The sequence below is a fragment of the Scylla paramamosain genome, chromosome 21 (genome assembly GCF_035594125.1).
Source record: "Scylla paramamosain isolate STU-SP2022 chromosome 21, ASM3559412v1, whole genome shotgun sequence".
Taxonomy (NCBI): domain Eukaryota; kingdom Metazoa; phylum Arthropoda; class Malacostraca; order Decapoda; family Portunidae; genus Scylla; species Scylla paramamosain.
Window position 1 is genome coordinate 2,068,588 of NC_087171.1, and position 15,000 is coordinate 2,083,587.

The following is a 15,000-nucleotide window of genomic DNA, read 5'->3' on the forward strand; positions in this document are numbered from 1 at the left end:
TCCCCGCCTGTCCTCCGCCCCTCCTTCCTCCTCATCCCACATCGCTCGGTCTATTTGGATTTCACAATATTCTTTCTTTCCCTCTCCGTCACTCCCGTTTGGTCTGGTCTGGTCTTGGTGTGTTGTAGTCTGGATATGGTAGCATGGCTTGCTTCACTCTAGTGTGGCAGTATTATGTAATGTCTTGTGATTTTGTACCATATTCTGAAACACATCTGCGTCATACTTCGACTACTTTCAAAAGGCTCTAGTTGATATAACACTGGTTTTTAACGGTGTTTTTTATGGTTCTTAGTGATAGATAAAACAATGCTTCAACATTATTAACAGAAGAAACAGAGAGAGAGAGAGAGAGAGAGAGAGAGAGAGAGAGAGAGAGAGAGAGAGAGAGAGAGAGAGAGAGAGAGAAAAACATTTAATAAACAGTTTAGAGGCCTCCCAAACACTGCCAGCCGCCAAACCACAGACAGCCAAGGACCAAATGGCGCCAGAACATCATCCCTGAAGCCTTGGAGTGAGCGAGGGAGATGCATCAATTCATCAGACGGTCCTTACTCTCTCTCTCTCTCTCTCTCTCTCTCTCTCTCTCTCTGGCCCTTATTCAGAAAAGCTTTGTTCTTTCACCACGCCTATTTTCAGAGGTCACAAAGATAATCAGCCGGATTCCCAAGAGTGTTTCTCCTGTTAATAATGTAGAATTCTTGTTTATTTATCATTAGAATCTTAAAAAAAAAACACACTTATAAACCCGTGTAACGTCAACTGGACCCTTTTGAAAAACTGTCGGATGTGGAACAAAAGCGTTTTAGGATATGGTCTCTGATTGGTGTGTGTGTGGTGTGCAATTTGCCGTTATCATACTAGATCAACCTGCAAGGTACTGACTGCATCAGGTATCCCAGGCCTCGATTAGGGAGTAGGGAGGGAAGGATGGCACAGGAAGATAAATGAGGCCGCCTGGGTGACAAACAGAAAGCTGTTTGTTTTCAGTTTATTATATTTCCATCAAAAAGGAGACATGTTTTTTTAAACTTCAAAGATAATAAAAAGAGGAAAAAGATTGCTCATCTCTCTGCCATCCATGTGTTTATCTATCTGTTCATCTCTCTACCCACATATCTTTTTTCCCATTCGATTCGTCATTTTCTCTTCACGTCTCTGTGCGTGTATCATTTCAACTTCAAAGGTAAAAAAAGAGAGAGAGAGAGAGAGAGAGAGAGAGAGAGAGAGAGAGAGAGAGAGAGAGAGAGAGAGAGAGAGAGAGAGAGAGAGAGAGAGAGAAAGTTACATAGAAATACAGGCCACAACAGACCTTGCTGTCCTCACGAGGTGACCTGTCCTAAGACTACTAAAGGGATAGTAAAAGAAAAGGACAGCAAAGCAGAAGGCTCTCTCCCTTTTTTTTTTTTATGTAAGAGGGGCACTGGCCAAGGGCAACAAAAGTCCGATAAAAAAAAAAAAAAATGCCCACTAAAATGCCAGTCCCATAAAAAGGGTCCAAAGCGGTAGTCAAAAATTGAAGGATAAGTGTCTTGAAACGTCCCTCTTGAAGGAATTCAAGTCATAGGAAGGTGGAAATACAGAAGCAGGCAGGGAGTTCCAGAGTTTATCAGAGAAAGTGATGAATGATTCAGAATACTGGTTAACTCTTGCGTTAGAGAGGTGGACAGAATTGGGGTGAAAGAAGAAAGTCTTGTGTAGCGAGGCCGCAGGAGGGAAGGCATGCAGTTAGCAAGATCAGAAGAGCAGTTAGCATGAAAATAGCGGTAGAAGACAGCTAGAGATGCAACATTGCGGCGATGAGAGAGAGGCTGAAGACAGTCAGTTAGAGGAGAGGAGTTGATGAGACGAAAAGCTTTTGATTCCACCCTGTCTAGAAGAGCAGTATGAATGCACACAAAACCAAAGTTAGTCGTGATAACTTTTCTTAGTAAAACCAATGGGGTCTAGAACGAGTGGCAGCATTAGTCACAGTGACTAACATAATGTTAATCAATTTGTGACTAACTGAGCACTCAACCTGAGTATGGTCTTACTCAAATATATCTGACTAATGCCTTCGTACTGTTCACTGCTTCTACTAACCACATTAGTAAAGTGGATCATAGGTTAGTCAATTAAATGACTAATTAATTAGTCTTTCTTAGGCAGATGATGAATCATTAGTACCTTTAATACTAACAGCTAGCTACTGCTGTCTGAAGGTTAGGGAAACAAATAGGTAAGAAATTCAATATATTCATATACAATTAAATGTTCCCTCCATTTCATTGCATTAAAAAAAAATAAATAAAATAAACACTATAATTTTTATCATCTACAGTATAATATGTTCTTCACTTGAACATTTAACAGAAAGCTCCCCTCAAAACTGTAATGATATATAAAACAGATGTAAAAAATAAACTCCATTAGTAACAATTCATCCTAGTATGAGAAAAAAAAAAGCAACACAAAAACAACCTGTTTTGACAAGCCATTAAGTAAATAATACACATTTGTGATTATTAATCACTAAAACTTGCAATGTGGAAAAGAAAGTAAGCATCTCTTAAGATATGAATATTAAACCTTCCTCCCATTCATAAACTAATGGAAAAAATATGTAAGTAAACATAAATTAAATGTAAGGAGTTACAGACCCTGTAAAGAATAATTAATTAGTCCACTGCTAATCATTATATCACAGTACTTTTAAGAAACTTAGGGAAACAACCAGTGCAAAAATAGACATTTAACCTTATTTGTACAAGCTTTTAACCCAGATCATATCCATATGTCACCATTAATCCTTTAAAGCCACACAAAAAAAGAAAATGAGTATTTCTATGGGATATACTAACTAAACAAATCTACAGAAATGCTCAGAACAGTAATAAAGAAGCTTCACGTATCAGTTGCAATAACATAGAGAAATAAAAAAAAAAAAAAGGTAAAAAATGCATAAAAAAATAAAATATATGCATCATATGGTACATGAAGAATACTTCCCAATTTGGAGAGAGAGAGAGAGAGAGAGAGAGAGAGAGAGAGAGAGAGAGAGAGAGAGAGAGAGAGAGAGAGAGAGAGAGAGAGAGAGAGAGAGAGAGAGAGAGAGAGAGAGAGAGTGTCTACTCTCCATTCATTATATATATATTATATATATATATATATATATATATATATATATATATATATATATATATATATATATATATATATATATATATACATATATATATATATATATATATATATATATATATATATATATATATATTATATATATATATATATATATTATATATATATATATATATATATATATATAAGATAACAATTCAGTAAGATTTCATGAATACTGGGTGGGAGGAAGGGGAAGTACAAGTATTTCCTTTTCCTTTTAGAAAACTTATTAACATAATGTTATGTATTTATTTCACTGATTAATCTTTAACTAGTAATTGACTAGTGTGTGTGTGTGTGTGTGTGTGTGTGAGAGAGAGAGAGAGAGAGAGAGAGAGAGAGAGAGAGAGAGAGAGAGAGAGAGAGAGAGAGAGAGAGAGAGAGAGAGAGAGAGAGAGAGAGAGAGAGGCATTATGTGTGGAGTTGAATATATTTTGAAGCAGATTTATGCATTTTTGTAGCTCAATTCTGTCTTTACTTCATTGAGTTTTACAAGTAGAGATCTTGTTTTTGAAGTGTTACCTCTGTCATACTTGATACCTAAGAGATGGGATGTTGTGAAACGGAGGAAATGTTCACAATTTTTTGGGTGTTCAATATTAAACACATAAAGCCCTGCTACCAACGAGACTACAGCCATAGAAATACATGTTGGTTCAACTACAGGTGCACCATCAAATACACACTAGACTGCCCTGCTCTTAGTTCTTCTTCTGGTACCTTAAGGAAGAAATAATAGTGTAAACATTAATAACATTTTGACATTAAAATAAAATTTATATGTAGATGTATATCTTAAGGTGATAATATATTCGGAAATTTCAATATATACACACCACTCTAAAATCAAAGGTACTGAAATTTAACCTTAGTAAAAATGGAGTCTTTCCTTTCTCCAAGCAGGTGAAGTAACCCCAATATAACTAAGCGAGCATCTGGTGCAAATAAATAAATATATAAATAAATATGATAATAAGTAAATCAAATAAACAAAAGAAAATTAACTGTGTAAGGAAAAAGTGAAGATATGGTCACATCCAATAGGACAGTCCACTAATTTGAGTACCAGTCTTTTAAAAGCCTCCTGTAATTATTGCTTTATCACATAAGAATTAACAAAAATAAAGCTCCTCGATGGTTCTACTAATTATATGAATGACAAGCATTTTGATTGAATGCTCAGAACGACCAGTATACTAATGATTTTTGTCCTTTGTGTCACAGCAGCAAATCTTTTATACGAGTATGCGGTTATATTTTTTACTTGAGACACTATTTGGGTAATATCATAATGCAGTAATGCTTCGTCTAGCAAGTCCTCATAAGAATATGATGAGTACTGATCGAAAAAAAAAAAAAAAAAGAAAGAAAGAAAGAAAACCCCAGCCGAACCTACATGCCCCGACATAACGCACTGATGTTCCGAACCCCCGATTCTTCTCATCATATCCACCAAAACAGTGTGAGAAGTCCTGAACTTCATCACAACCATGGAAAAAACCTTTATCAGACTGTTTGCACTTGCACCAGCACTCCAAGAATTCTATCTCCACGCGAATTAGTGACCTGTCTTATTGGACTGCAAGGGAAGAGGATGCAGCTAACAATTCTAAAATGATTGATAATATTTACATTTTAAATTTCAAATTGGACAGCCTATTCGGTTTATTTACACTAGAAATAATGTCTTTCCTTACGAGAGAGAGAGAGAGAGAGAGAGAGAGAGAGAGAGAGAGAGAGAGAGAGAGAGAGAGAGAGAGAGAGAGAGAGAGAGAGAGAGAGAGAGAGAGAGAGAGAGAGAGAGAGAGAGAGAGAGAGAGAGAGAGAGAGAGAGAGAGAGAGAGAGAGAGAGAGAGAGAGAGAGAGAGAGAGAGAGATGCTTTACAACTATTAAAATCTTTAACATCACTTATGCTACAAACAATCATTTAGCCACAGCACTCAGCCAAAAATTTGATAGAAGAGCAGGAATTTAACAATTAAATGAGTACCTTTATAGAAATTGGTGCAAGCATTACAGTTAGATAGGTCATGCTTAATACAATGTTTGGTTTTTGCATGCAGCATAGTTTCATGAATACTAGGCTTATAAAAGTGAAAGATGCATTGCTAATGATGAAAAGATACATATATTAAATTGCTACAAGCTACTGAAATGAACAAGTTGAACTAAACATTACTCACATTGACTTTCATCGTGGTCATAGAGTTCAAGTAAGGTTTCCATATACAGAGGAACTGCTTTTCTTTTTTTTGAGAATGGCAATTATTGGGAGCCTATATTTCTATATAGTCTATATAGTCGTTCTGGTTCTTGTTGCACGAGTCTTCTGTCCAGGTTTCTTGGCCAACCGCTGAGGTTTTGGAATGGACAACTGGCCATCAGTTGAGGTAATATAGTTGTTGTCATCCTTAATTTTTGCATTTAAGAACTTGGTGAAGCAGGCTTCCTTTTCATCTTCAGTCTTGTTGTTCCAGGCACTGATAGTTATTTTGAATTTACTGAAGGCAGGAGCTAGCTGGAAGTTGCTTTCTCCTCTGAGAGCTCGACGCATGTCCGCAAACTGTGTTTTGACAATCCTGTGAAGTTTATCAACAAGGTCAGGAAGCTTCTCTGGTTTCCAATTAACGGCTGTTTTCAAGATGAAGTTCATCGTCTCACAATTGTTGTTTGTCCAGTGCTGAGGTACTTGTTTGTGTTTCATTCTTGGTTGGAATACATATGTTCTAATGATTGGCAGAAGTCTTTCACGAAGATATGGAAGAAATTGTGGAACCAGTTCCTCACATTTGTCTATTATTGCCTCAGAACTATCATCAAAAGTGAATGAGTCCTCTGCACAGACAAGTCCATGTTTGCCAAAAATATCCTTTATGATATCCATCTTCACTTTATGGCTAGCTCCCACCTTATTCTGAAGTTGTCTCTTGGCATTCTCTTCTAGGTGACGTGTGCAAAGTATGAGGGAAACATCTGAAAAGCAGCGCTGTATGGCTTTTGTAAGTGCCTTTTCCTCATCTGAACCAACGATGAGGTCACTGATGGCCAGTTCAGCTCCCGATAAAGCCAGAGTATCTAGCCTACCCTGTAGGTGAGAGAAAAAGCGATGATAGGTTTGATAAGAGCCATCCCAGTGAAGATAAACAGGTCCTAGCATAATTGGTGACTGCAGTGAAACTGTCCTCAGTAGCTTAGGGTGCTTGTACACAGTTACTGTGACATAACATTCTCCTAGGTTGAATGTTCGGTCAATACCAAGAACATTCTGCAAGCCTTGTGATAATGTACAAAAGTCAGCTACATCCTTCATCTGCTGCTCCGTGTATAAGATAAATCCTGGTGGTTTGCCAGGAATATGCACTATGTCTTGTATGTAGGGATTCTGACCAAACATTTTCATGACTGCTTGGATGTGATCAGCAGAGTTCTGTCGATGCCCATCTTCTTCGCCTGCCACCTTACGTGCCTCACGTTGTACTTTCTGTTTGATATTATACACTTGCTTTAGATTACGTGGGCAGTGGTCTGAATTGTTTAACAGCTGATCACTATACAAGTTAAATGGCTTAGTCCCATGTGTGAGTCCATTTTCTATAGCCTCCTTAACTGCTGGTGTTGTTTTTTTGTATGCTGCCTCTGTCTTCCGAGTATTGCCATGGATGCTGTAAGAGTTGGGGAGACAACCAAGGTACTCAACAACTGCAATTTGAGACTTTTCCTTGTATTTGATGGGGAGATTTTCAAACCAGCTGATTCGACGCTTGTATGTTGAGTCGCGTTTCAATGTAGCATACGATCTCTTAAAAATTACTACATCCTCAGCCAATGGCTGTGGCTCCAAAGGCTGACTGTTTCCTCGACGCTTGCACCATACATAATTTTTTTTTACAACGAATTCCAATCCATTATGTCCTAGAAGGAATTCTGTCTTCTTTGTTGACTGTTTTACTCTCCCACGCACCACAGTCGTCCGTATAGTCAGCCTTGCCTTTCTTCTGCCGATTTTTGATGTTCCAGTCGTTCTTTAGTGTAAAGAAGACATTATTCTTCTCACCTGAAGGGATTGTACAGTAAAGTGGCTTGAGAGTGTTCACAGTATCAAATAACTCTTGAGGTTCTAGGAAACTTTTCTTCAAATTCTGGAATCCTGGCTTGAGTCTGGGTTTGGGTGGTGGTATTTTGAATTCCTCATCAGAACTATCCTGTTGTTGATGGTTGAGTGGAGTAGATGTGCCATATGGAAGTCTCACTGAAGGTAGAGAGTCATTTGGAAGGCTTGGCGGGTTGATGGATGACATGTTGGGGGAATTTTTAGTTGTATGTAGTAAACATGATGTTTCTTGAAGTTCTTTGGGTGAAGATTCATAACTGACGACTGTAGGGTTCCTGTCAGTTGTTGAGTTTTGCAGTAGTGGGACAAAGTGATTTGGACTCCAAAGATGCATCTCCTCAACACTACCCAGATGTGTCCACATCTGGGTAGTGTTGAGGAAGGGTAGTGGGAAGGGAGGGAGGAGGGATGAGATGGGAGATAAGGCGACAAGCGTGTGTGCATGTGTGTCTGGGTGTGGGTGTGTGTAATAATAATGATAATAATAATAATAATAATAATAATAATAATAATAATAATAATAATAATAATAATTTTTTTTTTTTTTTTATGTCTAGTTTTCCCTAGTCTGTTAGGGCTGAGACGGTGCCTCCTGATGAAGGACTTTTGGATTTGGCATTTGGGAACCGTTACCCCGAGTGGATGCCCTTCCTACCCTCGGACCGTAGTCAGGATTCGAACCCGTGCGCCTGATGACCACTTGGCCCCCAAAGCGCGCGCGGTGCCACTGTACCACGGCGGCTCCCAATAATAATAATAATAATAATAATGATAATAATAATAATAATAATAATAATAATAATTATTATTATTATTATTATTGTTATAATAATAATAATTATTATTATTATTATTATTGTTATAATAATAATAATATTATTATCTCTCTCTCTCTCTCTCTCTCTCTCTCTCTCTCTCTCTCTCTCTCTCTCTCTCTCTCTTTCTCTCTCCATAGTTGACGGTAGGGAGGGAGGGGATAGGGAAGGTTGGAGGGAGGAGGTAGTTGACGGCAGTTGACGGTAGTTGACGGCAGTTGACGGTAGTTGACGGCAGTTGACGGTAGTTGACGGTAGTTGACGGTAATTAGCACAGGCGTTCAAAACTGCTACTCTTGGGTCTGGTTCATCCGCTTGTGGTTCTAATCTCAGGACCTCCTTGATTATCTGTAAAGATATAAACATCAAATAATTATAAGTGAAGGTTACAGAGATGAGCATCTGCAATAACTGTACTTAGTTATGAGTGCTCATCTCCCGTCACTGAGGCCTTTGAGCCTGAGAGGGAGAATGGAAGTACCGGTAGTTAAATATCAATTACCTACTATAAAATATAAATAGCTATATACATTATAGCCCTACAAATAAAGTTGACAATTAGTAACAATATGTAGCAAAATCCATAAAGTGTACATATATACACACTTACGCCATCAAAAGTCTGAATCCACGGGTACAAGTTCAGGATTTCTGCCTCAAGAATGTTCCCATTCATTATTTTTTTGCGTCTCTCAGAGTGTCAACTGCATGAGGCGTTCAGCCTGAGGAAAATCATTAAAGTAAAATTAGTTTTCATAAGTTCACTGTCCCGCCAGCCTCCCTCTCTCCCTCATATATATATATATATATATATATATATATATATATATATATATATATATATATATATATATATATATATATATATATATATATATATATATGAGCATCATTTTTCAGTGCCTATCCACCAGTACCATTGAAATTGCTTACATAAGAGCAGTTATTTTTAAACAACACCAGTAAAGAAGTCTCTGATATATAAAAAAGATAAATCAAGCGTACAAATATCACATACCTTATCTAACTCGGGATCTTTCTTCATCCAATGTAGAGCAAGCCACTGTCTATGTCTCTCTAATGACTCACCATCTTCTGAATGGGGCCTTGGTGGAAGGTAAGCCTTTACTCCATACATCAGTGGACACGTAGTCTCTTTTGGCGCTATGCAAGGGATCTTCTCTTTCCTTGACGTCACCTCAGTCACTGAGGAATCCTGCCTCTTTCTTGAATTCTGAAACTTGCGCTGGATGCGCAATTTCCATTGCAGCTGCAATTCATGCTCCTCGAGATCACTGTTTCTCAGGATGGCAGGAAATGATGTCAAAACAGCATTTGCCATATTCATATACTGTTCTGATGTTGGATAGCTGAAATATGATAATGATAATAATAATAACAATAATAATAATAATAATAATAATAATAATAATAATAATAATAATAATAATAACATTATTAATAATAATGTCACGATACCTTGATATGTAATAATGATGATAACAATAATAATGATAATATCAATCTAGCTAACTATATAGATGGCTTAACTCCTTTTATTATATTATTATTATTATTATTATTATTATTATTATTATTATTATTATTATTGTTGTTCTTAACAATCACCTAATTGTGCTTTTGTCCCAGTGAAATTGGCAGATAGTGGGTACACTACCTGAATAGTACACTGAAAGGTGGTTTCACACCTATCAGTGCCGTATTAGTATCGTATAGGTTTAGTGTCAGTGATATCCATGTCGCTTTCGTGACGTCTATGCACACATATCCTTTCAGACGTGGAGTTGGCTATGATTCTCATAATTCTTGATGAAGAGCAAGATGCTTGCTTAACAAAAAATAAAGAAAAGAAAAGTGGGTACATGAAACGTGGAAGAAAAAGAGAAACTGAAGGAGATTTTGCTACTCTGTACGAGGAATTAATTAATGATGAAACAAAAATTTTCCAGTACTTAAGAATGTCCAAAAACTGTTTGGTGACATTGCTCAGTGATGTGTGGTGTGGTGTGGTATGGTGTGGTGTGTTATGATGTGGTGTGGTGTGATGTGGTGTGTTGTGGTAAGGTATAATGTAAAATGTGATTAATTATGGTATAATGTACAATGTGATTAATTACATCAGTTAAAAAGAGTATTTATCACCATTTCAATTTCTTCTATTTTATTTCAAACACTCGTCCGACATCCGTGAAAATTTTTAAAATACCAGTGACGACGATATTCCATTTCACGGAACGGAGATGTAACAATCACTTCTGTCAAAACACGGTACTTCGCCGGACGTGTGTAAATGCTTCCGCCGAATTCCAAAATGACGAATTTTTTTTTTACTGACACTGAAGCACTGAACAGCACGGAACGAATACGGCACTGATGTGTGTGAAGCGACCTTAACCCGTATCCCTCTGGAGGCATATTCCCGAAGTCTGGTAATGTTTCGGCCCATTTACTCTTGTAGCGGTTGGGTTAGGTTAGATCAAATTACGTATAGGTAATTTTGTGCGAGAATCTCAATGAGACTATTTTAGAGAGAATCCTACAGTTAGTTTTGGAGCTACAGCCTAGTGTCCATACAGGCTGGCGAACGATTCCTTCCAGACTTCAGGAATATGCATTCTGGCCCTTCACAAGCTTCAAGAACCAAAGTGATTACAGATGACCATTGCAGCCTCCTGTAACATTGCATAATATGCCCCTACCCAAGCAAGAACATATCGGCATCATACAGCCCCACAACTGCATGTACTGATTCTACACACAAACTTCAGCCATAACTATCCAACATTAATCAATACAGAAACAACATCAATGATTAACTTACCAGAAATGAACGAGGCACAGTCCACGTGGGTCCTTGTCTTGAGCTTTGAATGATGGCTGCTGGACTGGCGAGTGGCGACGCTACTACTCCCCTCTACTGGCGGGATGCCACGTCAAAGGCGGTAGATTCAAATTGCGGAAATGGTCCCAAACTACGCTTGATGTACTATATTGTCATACATAACATCATATTATTTCATAAAATATTACAAACATTTCAAACGGAGCGATTTTCATCGCAAAGCAAGTGTGTAAACGTGTTTAACCAATAATTACAAGGAAGCAACGATCGCATGAAATGACTAATACATTAGTCACAGTTGTTTTGACGAAGGATTTGACTAACTTTGGTTTTGTGTGTGGAACCCTCCCAGACATGTGAAGCATACTCCATACATGGATGGATAAGGCCCTTGTACAGAGTTAGCAGCTGGGGGGGGGTGAGAAAAATTGGCGGAGATGTCTCAGAACATCTAACTTCATAGAAGCTGTTTTAGCTAGAGATGAGATGTGAAGTTTCCAGTTCAGATTATAAGTAAAGGACAGACCGAAGATGTTCAGTGTAGAAGAGGGGGACAGTTGAGTGCCAATGAAAAAGAGGGGATAGTTGTCTGGAAGGCTGTGTCGAGTTGATAGATGGAGGAATTGAGTTTTTGAGGCATTGAACAATACTAAGTTTGCTCTGCCCCAATCAGAAATTTTAGAAAGATCAGAAGTCAAGCGTTCTGTGGCTTCCCTGCGTGGAATGTTTACTTCCTAAAGGGTTGGACGTCTATGAAAAGACGTGGAAAAGTGCAGGGTGGTATCATCAGTGTAGGAGTGGATAGGACAAGAAGTTTGGTTTAGAAGATCATTAATGAATAATAAGAAGAGAGTGGTAAGGAACACCACTGTTAATAGATTTGGAAGAAGAACAGTGACCGTCTACCACAGCAGCAATAGAACGGTCAGAAAGGAAACTTGAGATGAAGTTACAGAGAGAAGGATAGAAACCGTAGGAGGGTAGTTTGGAAATCAAAGCTTTGTGCCAGACTCTATCAAAAGCTTTTGATATGTCCAAGGCAACATGAAAAGTTTCACCAAAATCTCTAAAAGAGGATGACCAAGACTCAGTAAGGAAAGCCAGAAGATTACCAGTAGAGCGGCCTTAACGGAACCCATACTGGCGATCAGATAGAAGGTTGTGAAGTATTTAAGAATCTTACTGTTGAGGATAGATTCAAAAACTTTAGATAGGCAGGAAATTAAAGCAATAGGACGGTAGTTTGAGGGATTAGAAAGGTCATCCTTTTTAGGAACAGGCTGAATGTAGGCAAACTCCCAGCAAGAAGGAAAGGTATATGTTAACAGACAGAGCTGAAAGAGTTTGACTAGGCAAGGTGCAAGCACGGAGGCACAGTTTTGGAGAACAATAGGAGGGACCCCATCAGGTCCATAAACCTTCCGAGGGTTTAGGCCGGCAAGGGCATGGAAAACATCATTGCGAAGGATTTTAATAGGTAGCATGAAGTAGTCAGAGGGTGGAGGAACGGAAGGAACAAGCCCAGAATTGTGCAAGGTAGAGTTTTTAGCAAAAGTTTGAGCGAAGAGTTCAGCTTTAGAAATAAATGTGATAGCAGTGGTGCCATCTGGTTGAAATAAAGGAGGGAAAGAAGAAGCAAAGTTATTGGAGATATTTTTGGCTAGATGACAGAAGTCACGAGGGGAGTTATATCTTGAAAGGTTTTGACACTTTCTGTTAATGAGGGAGTTTTTGGCTAGTTGGAGAACAGACTTGGCATGGTTCCGGGCAGAAATATAAAGTGCATGAGATTCTGGTGATGGAAGGATTAGGTACCTTTTGTGGGCCACCTCTCTATCATGTATAACACGAGAACAAGCTGTGTTAAACCAAGGTTTGGAAGGTTTAGGTCGAGAAAAAGAGTGAGGAATGTACGCCTCCATGCCAGACATTATCATCTCTGTTATGCGCTCAGCACACAAAGACGGGTCTCTGACACGGAAGCAGTAGTCATTCCAAGTCAGCAAAATATCTCCTCAGGTCCCCCCAACTAGCAGAGGCAAAATGCCAGAGGCACCTTCGCTTAGGGGGATCCTGAGGAGGGACTGGAGCGATAAGACAAGATACAGAGATGAGATTGTGATCGGGGGAGCCCAACGGAGAAGAAAGGGTGACAGCATAAGCAGAAGGATTAGAGGTCAGGAAAAGGTCAAGAATGTTGGGCATATCTCCAAGACGGTCAGGAATACGAGTAGGTCGTGGAGGATAGCAAAGTTGAAGGCTAGTTCACCAGGATGGTCAGTGAAGGGAGAGGAAAGCCAAAGCTGGTGGTGAACATTAAAGTCTCCAAGAATGGAGATCTCTGCAAAAGAGAAGAGAGTCAGAATGTGCTCCAAATTGAAGTTAAGTAGTCAAAGAATTTCTTATAGTCAGAGGAGTTAGGTGAGAGGTATACAGCACAGATAAATTTAGTTTGAGAGTGACTCTGTAGTCGTAGCCAGATGGTGGAAAACTCAGAAGATTCAAGAGCGTGGGCACGAGAGCAGGTTAAGTCATTGTGCACATAAACGCAATATCCAGCTTTGGATTGAAAATGAGAATAGCGAAAGTAAAAGGGAACACAAAAGGGGATACTCTCATTTGCCTCAGACCCCTGAGTTTCAGTGAGGAAAAGAAAATGAGGTTTAGAAGAAGAGAGGTGGTGTTCTACAGATTGAAAATTAGATCTTAGACCGCGAATGTTGCAGAAGTTAATGAAGGAAAAGTTGAGGGGGGTGTCAAGACACTTAGGGTCGTTGACGGAAATGCAGTCCAACCTGGGGACATTTATGGTCCCCTCCCCAGATGGGGACTCCGAGGCTGGTGTAGGAGTCGCCATAATAATTTTGAAATTCTTGAGTGAATGGTGTGTGTGTTATTAGGTGCTTGTAGTTTTGTGTGGAGGAAGAGAGTTGTCTTTAGAGGGCAGGCTGTGACTGCCCCCTTGTGTTGTGAGACACAAAGGGAAACGTTCAGTGAGGTCACAGCTGGGTTTAATGATAAGTTCACAGCACCCCCTGAACAGTGCTTCAGACCTCACTGGGAGTAATTATCGTTTCGGCAGGTGTCTACTGCCTCCTCCACTTCCTACGGTATAAGCCATACTGGAAAAAGATCTGAAAAAAAAATACCTTACGGATTTCGAAATTTCCACAAGTATGACGCATAATATCAATTCCTTATTCGTTTATGGTGCGGTTTATATATAAATTGTAGTGTTAAATTAAGGGCTAATTAAGGTCAATATAGTAAAAATTAAATATTAGTCATTCAATTAAGAAAAAAAAAATGGTAGAAGGAGGCGGAAAGCGTAAAGCATATGTTTTGACGTGACACGGAAGCCAGGAAGCAGGAAGCAGTCGTCAGAAACCATCACAACAAGTCCTATTAAGACGTATTCTTGCCACTGTACCGCTTCCACTTGTTAAATTAACTAAGTTAATAAGAACTTAGAAACACAGAACCAAGGATAACCGCAAGGAAGCTGTCTTTGTTACGTAACACGATCAGCCGCTGGTAGTGGAACATCAGCGACTTGGAATTACTACCCCGGCCATCACAGCTCCCGGCTAGCTACGTGTACCACAGCTAAGTTATTGGTTATTCATAATTATATTTAGCGATGCTTACTGTGTTAGTGTGTTAGCCGAGAGACCATAGGGCGAGTGAAGGTTTAAAAAGCTTTCACAACGGGGTGAGAGAAGTAAAAAAAAAAAAAAAACGAAAGAAATTTTTATAGGAAATAATGAAAATAAATGAAATGAGGTGCCTCCATTACCTGCAGGTGAGGCGTTTTAATCTCTAACAAACAAACGTTGTTTACTGCGGATTTGAGGCAAAATATTTATCAAGACGGCGTTTAAAATTCTCTACGGTATAGCATTATATCATGTCTCGAGGAAGTCCCATTCCATAGGTTGACGATACTATGGAAAAAAATGTTTTTTTGATTCATAAGAGTGAAGGATTTCCCAACAATTCTACAACCGTTTCCTCGCGTGTAATTTGAATAATCTATCGTGAAATA

The 15,000-nt window shown here is 38.7% G+C and overlaps 1 protein-coding gene and 1 long non-coding RNA gene across 2 annotated transcripts in view; one reads left to right on the plus strand and one right to left on the minus strand.

Moving 5' to 3' along the window:
- Positions 1-15,000, plus strand: part of LOC135110822 (uncharacterized) — a 107,492-nt gene that overhangs the window by 32,740 nt on the left and 59,752 nt on the right. The window lies entirely within an intron of this gene.
- On the minus strand, positions 3,362-6,151 carry LOC135110852 (uncharacterized). Its single transcript, XR_010273463.1, has 3 exons — positions 5,350-6,151; positions 4,033-4,100; positions 3,362-3,885 (listed from the first exon to the last, which is right to left on the minus strand). It is a non-coding gene; the product is annotated as an uncharacterized LOC135110852 (long non-coding RNA).